This window comes from Macaca nemestrina, chromosome 16 (assembly GCF_043159975.1).
Source record: "Macaca nemestrina isolate mMacNem1 chromosome 16, mMacNem.hap1, whole genome shotgun sequence".
Lineage (NCBI taxonomy): Eukaryota > Metazoa > Chordata > Mammalia > Primates > Cercopithecidae > Macaca > Macaca nemestrina.
The window spans coordinates 4,219,975-4,228,042 of NC_092140.1; the positions used below are offsets into that span (position 1 = coordinate 4,219,975).

At 47.7% G+C, this 8,068-nt stretch overlaps 1 long non-coding RNA gene across 1 annotated transcript; it reads right to left on the minus strand.

The window, feature by feature from the left end:
- Positions 1-2,585: 2,585 nt before the first annotated feature.
- LOC139359197 (uncharacterized) lies at positions 2,586-4,434 on the minus strand. The gene is made up of 3 exons (XR_011615099.1): positions 4,172-4,434; positions 3,529-3,683; positions 2,586-2,742 (listed from the first exon to the last, which is right to left on the minus strand). It is a non-coding gene; the product is annotated as an uncharacterized lncRNA (long non-coding RNA).
- Positions 4,435-8,068: the final 3,634 nt, after the last annotated feature.

Below are 8,068 nucleotides of genomic sequence, written 5' to 3' on the forward strand. Positions count from 1 at the left end.
AGTCTAACCACGTCCCAAAAACCTGGTTTGGTTCCCAGCTCCTGCTCTGATCTCGCCTCTATTTGGAAACCACCGTCCCCACATTGGTCACCTCTCAGTCACCCCATCCTCTGGCTCACCCCCGAGGCCACTGCCAATTGGGGGTACCCGTCCACAGCATGGATGGCGCTGCCTCCAGCACCTGCGCTGCCCGAGGGTCTCCTGGCCATGGCCTGGGGGTGCCAGGCAGCCGTGGCCACCGCATCCTCCCTCAGCGCTTCCCATGCTCTCCCATGCGCTCCCCCATGGCTCCCCGACAGCTCCACCATGCCCTCCCCACGGCTCTTCACGCTCTCCCCAAGTGCTGGCCACGCTCCCCCAGGGCTCCCCCAAGTGCTGCCCACACTCCCCCACGGCTCCCCCCTCCCTCTCCACGTGCTCTCCACGTGCTCCCCACGTGCTCTGAGGAGCCTGGGCAGGTGGAGCCAGGTTGCCCCCGGGACTCATTCAGGGGTGAGCACACCTTCTTGTACTTTTCCCTCGTTGTTTCCTCTCCTTCCTTCCCCTCCTGGAAATGCCTCCTGAGGAAATCACTCAAACCCTTGTCTCAGGGCCATGGCAGGGGTCTCCTTTCTTACAGGGCTGGCTGCTTCCTCCGTCAACGCTTCTCTGGCTATTTATTTATCTAAAATGAAAACTCTAGCCGTTGCCTTCGTATTTCATAGCCTCCTTTCCCATGTTGTTGTCACTCTTTAAAGTACTACCTATTTCACACACTCATAGTGTCCACTGTATCCCCCTCCTACCAGAGTGTGACATGGATGGTAATGTCAGCCTTCTTCACTCCTGGTTAAGCAGACTTGAGAAAAGGGCCTGGCATACAGTAAGCATTCAGTAAATGCTTTGTGAATCCTGTGTCTTCAAAAAGTGGGATATCTCTTTTTAAACAGAGATAACGTTGCAGAATCTTGGAGTTGGAAGAGACCTCAGATGGTGTTGAGTCCTGTTTTCTCCTCAGAGCAGAAATCCTGGGACGCCATTCTGGTCCGATTGTCCGTCTTTTCTCCTGTCCTTGAGCTATTCTAACGACAGACATTTGCGGCTCCACACGGCCAGGCCCTCTGTTAGAGAACTTGGTTAGCTCGGCTCAACAAATGCTGCTCTGAGAACACTGACTCCCGTGTCAGGAGGTTGTCTGCGCCTGGTGCTCCCGGAGGGCCAGCTCAGGCCTCTTCTTGTCATCCAGGGGACTGCAGTGACATGGGAGGCCCTTGCTGGGGCTGCGGGGAAGGGGTTCCAGCCCTACTGAGAAGTCCTCTGGAAACACCTTGCTGTGGATTTCAGAAGTTTTCGGGCAGCTAGATTACTACTGGCAGTGAGCCGGGGACAAAGCCAATGCTGTGGTGACAGAAAGCAGAAAGACAGAAGGAACCGGGGACTTTGGTGAACCAGAGAATACTTAGCTCCTCCAGCCATGAAGCAGGCCCCACCACAGGGCTTACAGTCCTAAGAGCCACGGGGTTTCCTTGTTCATTAAACTAGGTTAATTTGGGTTTTCTACATCCTAAAGGACACCAAGTCAGTGTGCAGAGGGACCCTGTAGACAGGTGTCCAAAGAATAAGCCGACAATCATGGAATTTCTGATGACACCACTGACACGTGGGATGGAGGCCGCCTTCCCAGGGCACCCCTATACTCAAAACAACGAATCCTGGCTCTTATTCACCCCTTTGGATTTCATAAGCAAGTGGTAAGTAGAAAAATAGAGAGAGTAGCTTCATTTTATTTTCAATACATCAACTGAGTGTATTAATACTTGTATCTACGTCCACATGTAAGAACTCTATTACATAAATTTGAGAATAATCTGCTCTTTGCTATTTAGACTTTATTTACTTTCACTGAAGATTACCAATTGTTCCTACAGTTTGCGTTTTATAGTTTAAATCGCTTTACACTTGATCTTATACGTAACAAAAGGTTCTCAATAATTACAAACAACTGTGTTGATTTAATGTACTCCAAGAATCTCATGGACACAGTCCAAATTATAATTCAAAATTGAAAGTGGTATATTGGGCTAAACTGTCCAGCACCTAAGGAAGTAACAATGACTTACTTTTATTGTCTGGGGTCACAGACACATAAAGTTGATGTACCTGACTAGAAAATTAATCGTGGTATATCTTTTATATCTTCAACATCACTATGAATCTTCCATTTTTTAAGTGACATGGAAACATTCAAATTGGGACATGGAGTCTAAGAGTGACGGGCTACTGGAGTCCACACCCTGTTGAGGAAATCCACACCTTCAGTGGCCAGCTCTGTTTTGGTTTTCAAACTTTAAGCTCCCTTGTATCCCCAAAATATATGAATGAAAACAAATCAATGTATTTACTTATTTATTTTTATTTTATTTATTTATTTGAGATGGAGTCTTGCTCTGTCGCCCAGGCTGGAGTGTGTTGTCCTGTTCTCGCCTCACTGCAACTTCCGCCTCCTGGGTTCAAGCGATTCTCCTGCTTCAGCCTCCCGAGTAGCTGGGATTACAGGCACACACCACCTTGCCTGGCGAATTTTTGTACTTCAGTAGAGACAGGGTTTCGCCATGCTGGCCAGGCTGGTCTGGAACTCCTGACCTTAAGTAATCTGCCTGCCTCAGCCTCCCAAAGTGCTGGGATTACAGGCATGAGCCACCGCGCCTAGCCCGAGTCAATGTAGTTATAATATGTGAATTGTCTGCACACCTTTTCCAAGCACTGGAAAAAAAGAAGAAAGAAAAAAAAAAAAGAAAGAAAGAAAGAAATAGGTCCATGAATGAGGTAAGCAGAGTTGGACCCAAATACTTGGATGCCTTCTCAACAATTTCTTCCAAATGGCTTCCCGAAATTAGCTCTGCACGACCCATCTTTCTTGGGGGGTGGGGAAGCGATTACTTTCTAAAAGCCACATTAAAGTGTATGTTCTATATCACGATGGCAGTTAGGGGAGGGGAGGCGTCTACAGCTGACTTGGGGAGGTTTTAATCACTGAACTATGCACAAGTGGGGCTGGGGCAGGAAGCAGCAGGAAAATGGAGCACCTTCTGTAGAACCCAGCCAGCCTGCAGGCGTTCCTGATCTGAGGAAAACACTTTAATTAATATGTAAAACAGCAGTGGGGAGAAAAGCAAGGTTAATTTCCAAACCACATCACTACCAGCGGCATTTGGGTTATGAAACCTTGGGAAACTTCTAGGAGATCCTGTTTGAAGGCACAGAGGTGCTTTTGTGTGTGAGCAGCTTCCGAGATGCTCAAAAGCTCTTTTATCTGCCCCCTGCAGTGGTATTGCTCTTTCTGTTCTTAAAAACACTGCCTTTGACTGGCAGGCTGTTGTTTTTAATTTGCAGCGCACCCTCCATTTTTGTTTGGAACCTGCCTGAAAGCAGCGTTTAGGAGAGAAAGAGCTGTTTGATTTCCTTTGTTGCGGCTTTCTTAGCTGCTGGCTACCTTTGGAATGTGTGACACAGGCCGTCTCTCCGGTTAGGAAAATGTTCTGCACTTGCCTGGGGTGAGACTGTAGCTCATTTCCTGGGTTGAGGTCTAAATTCCTGAGCAAAGTGTATCAAATACTCGCTGTGCCAAGGACCAGTGTCTGGTGGAGACAGCGGATTCTCCAAGGTCAGGGAAGTGAAGAAACAGCTGACAAGTCTTTCCCTAGCTTGAGCAGAAACAGCTCCATTCAGTGCTTGAACAATTAAGTCAATTAGAGGATGTGCAGCTTTCTAAAGGCGCGTCCACTGTGAGCGTGTGGGCCTGCGTTTCCTGCCTCCCTCTCCTCATGGATACCTCAAAAGCAACATATCTGAAAAGCAGTCCTCTTAGCTACCCTGTCTAGGAGAAGTCAGAGGCTTGAGGACGATACTGTGTTCCTCCCACCGCTTGCTATCCCACCAGCACCAGCTCCTGGCCATTAGACACTCGCATCTTTCAAGCAGGGAAGAGGACATGTTTGGGGGGTCACGGACTCCTTTGAGAATTAAAATTTACCCCAGGAAGAAAATCATATCTGCACATATCAAGATCAGCACACATTTTCAGGGGTTTTCCCACACCTACTCTGAGCCCAGTTAGGATTTCTATACTAAAACCAGTCTCTGTCCCATTTCCTCTGGCACGGCCCTACGTGCAGCCCCAGGCATCACTTGCATTTAGCCTGGAGGGTTAACTTCTGGCACAGTTTCCTTCTCCATCTACCATGGAGGCCATAGTGGTCTCCACATTCCCAAGCGCTCACCCATGGCCTTTAGAAGAAAGTCCAAACACCAACTTGGCACTCGAAGTCTGAGGAATTCTTCATCCCTTGCTCCAGGCACATGAAATGCCTGTGTTTCCCTGAGCAAACGTTTCTCCTGTGGCCTTCCAGTTTCTCCCAGTACATCCTGTGGACTATTGTGGAGGATTTGCATTGCAGTGTGCACCTCTCAGGTCCACGTTGGAGTGCCCTGCCCCCACCTCCCTCTGCGCGGTCCACTCAGCTCGGTGGTGTCACTGGTGGCTGAGCTTTTGCCTCTTTCCCTTCATTGGAAGACTCCTCAGTCAGAGTCTGGGTCTTCATCTCTAAACCCCCCAGGGCAGCAGCAGCCCCTGATTTTGACATAGGAGGAGATTAGGACTGCGGCTTGTAGGGAGGTGGTGACCCACGGCTGGGCTTCTTTTGAAGCTGACTTTTGTAGCAAGCACAGCGTTCCAACTTATATTAAATACATATGTGGGGTGGCTTGATACGACAATGGAGAAGATCCTACATTGCACAAGGTTGGAGCTGAAGCCCAATTCTCACCCTGCAGCTGTAGCACACAGCCTCACAGTTACGTGCACAGCCACATGTATGTAATATCTGGCATGTAACAGGTGCTTGTTCAATATTTGTTGGATGAATAGATGAGTGACCCTAGAAAAACATAATGCAGACCTATGGGTAGAAGAAGCAAAGAACCCAGGAATTTCCTGGAAGTTAGGCGTTCCAGCCCACTTCTGTCCACAGCCATGTGCTCTCTCTCTCTCTCTCTCTCTGTCTCTCTCTCTCTCTCTCACACACACACACACACACACCTGCACCCATGAGCCTCCCCACTTTGTCAGGGATAATGATTCACAGGTTATGCCACATCTTCTAACTTCTCCATTTCTTTACATTCGCTTCTTAACTCCATTTGTAGGCACACAGCAACCCCCGTCTCCTGCAACGACCCCTGCTCCAGGCCTCACATGAACCACCTGCTGTCTACACTCAGCAGCCCTGGTCCAAAGGCAAACACAGTCCTGGTCGCTCTCCCCGCCACCCTGCCCTGCCCCAGGACAATTGATCCTAGCATCTCTTATTCACTCTCCAGCTTTCTCTTGGCTCCACTCTGTGCTGAAACAGCTAACCCTCTTGACTGGCAGATTCAAGGAACTTTTTGAGTCCAGGGCCTCCAACCTTGTGTCTTCAGGAGCCTCTGCAAAGCCGGCTGCCGCGTAGGTGGGCTCTCTCCCTCCACTCCCTTTCTTCTTCATTCTCTGGTCCTCCGCATCACCCTTCAGGGTCATTCTTTCTCAGCTCACTTAGCGAATGTAAGGAAGTGTTTCATTTTCAGTCTTTCAAATCTTTCTTCAAATACTTCATATTCAATCATTTCCTCTTCTTAGATAAGAGTTTTGTGTTGTTTTAAGTACAGTGTTATCCAATGGCTAGATCCACACCTCTAGCCAACTCACTCCCCTGTGGCCCAGACTCTTTTTGCCAACTGTTTGACTCTCGTGTATAAATGACAGGCAGCTGCATATGTCCACATGTCCAGCTGTCTGTTCCGTAGTGGGTCACTTATGGGGTCAGATTGTACATCTGCCTATTTCACTTCAAATTGCCTCTTTCTTGCAAGCATTAGGGGGTGTCTTGTTTCACATGCAAATAAACACAGAACAAAACTAAAAACAACCTCAAATGAATTTCTGTGTTGAAGAGATTTTAATGGTAAAATAATTAAGTTTACTTGTGGTTAAAAAATAATTGTAAATTTTTTATTAAAAAAACTCAAAACTATCTTTCTTGCCGTATTTTTCTTTTATTATAATCAAAGTTTAGGCAAGAAAAGGGGTATCTATTGGCTCATGAAATTAACAATTCCATGGATCGACTTAGAACAGTGCTTTTCGAATTAAGTATGAGGCCCATCCAGAGAGCTTGGGAACAGATCTCACTGAGTCAGCTCCGTCTTCCAGAGTTTCTAATGCAGTGAGTCTGGGGGGTGGGGGTGAGAATTCGAATTTCCAGCAAGGCCATGAGGCTGCTGCTGCTGCTTTGGGGGCTCCACTTTGAGAACCACTGACCCATAGCATCAGGCACCACAGGACCCAGATGGTCAATGATATCCGGAGAATCAAGGCTCCCTTTCCCCAGTGACACACAAAGCTCCTGGCACTCCCAGACTAACATCCTCTCTGGAGTTGGTAATTTCTAAAAAAGATCTTTCCAACTTCCATAAAAACTTCAAAACTATGACTCTGGCTCTACATGAGCTACCTGCTTACCCCTGGGCCAATCACTGATGCTCCCTGTGGGTGTAACCTGACTCTCTGGCCTGGGTCACATGACTCGCCTTGTGGTGGGCAGGCTCCCTTTGTGACTGACAGCTCTCCTGCCTGCCCCACATTCAGAATCCTATCTAAAGGAAGGAATGTAGGGCAAATAGAGTGCATTTTTAAAAATATATTCCAATCTATATATCTATATATATATCTATCTACCTACCTACCTACTTGTCTGCCTACCCACCTATTCATCTAGGCCAGTTACTTAATCTCTCTGAACCTCATGTTATTTATCCAGATAAGTGATTCTATAATACTTACCTTTCAGGACCATTGTGGGGATTAGAAATATCACCTGCTTAAAACAGCCAGCATATTGCCTGCCACATGAACTATGTCGAATAAATGATAGCTAGATATGAAGAGGAAATTGCTTCATCCTTGACCCTGTCTCCCCCAGTAAGGGTGGTTCATTAGGTGTCTGGCACCAGATAGGGTGGAGCCAGATTGAGGATGCTCACCCTATCACTTGTCCTCACTCATCTCTGCCTCCTTGACCAGTGACTATGACCTCTCCATCCACTCATGCGAATATGGAGGTTTTTCCATTGGAAAATGGTGCATATATTTCAGAAACACCCATCACATATCTGCAGCCCTTCGGTGAGAGGTGCAGGGGCACATGGAATGCTCCTTCCTGCTGCTAAGTTCATTTTTTTTTAAGACGGAGTCTCGCTCTGTCTCCCAGGCTGGAGTGCAGTGGCTCGATCTCGGCTCACCGCAAGCTCCACCTCCCGGGTTCACGCCATTCTCCCGCCTCAGCCTCTCGAGTAGCTGGGACTATAGGCACCTGCCACCACGCCGGGCTAATTTTTTGTATTTTTAGTAGAGACAGGGTTTCACTATGTTTGCCAGGATGGTCTCGATCTCCTGACCTTGTGATCCGCCCACCTCAGCCTCCCAAAGTGCTGGGATTACAGGCGTGAGCCACTGCTAAATTCATTTTTGTGTGGCTTTCATCGTTTGTTCCCTGTTGAAGCCTTCTCCAAGCTTCGGGTGTTCACAAGTCTCCAAGGGCTCTGTGAGATTAGAACTTCCTTCCTCTTTCAGCTGATAATTACAGCTCTACCGTTCTCCTTTGTAGGTCTTTCCTCGAGCTCCAAGACCGAGTGTTCCTACAGTGGAGCTTCTATTCGAGCAATTAGGGCAGTCAGTTGTATTGGAGAAGGGATGAGTTAACTACCTCTATCTCCTTTGCTACTTGGTTCTGGGCTCCTACATATCACAGCTACCTGGAGGATAATGATAATGATAATAACTATTATTTACTGAGCTTATGATGCCCTAGGCAAGATTCTTTTTTCAGTGAATTCTCCTAAAGCCTAGAAGGTAGCTATTCAATTTTACAGATGAGGAAACTAAGGCTGTGCAAGATAAATGCCTCCTCTAAAATCACACAGCAGTACAAGGTGTGGCAGAGCAGGAGGGCCAGCGGAGTTGCGACTCCAGCCCAGCCTGTGAATGCAGACTTTA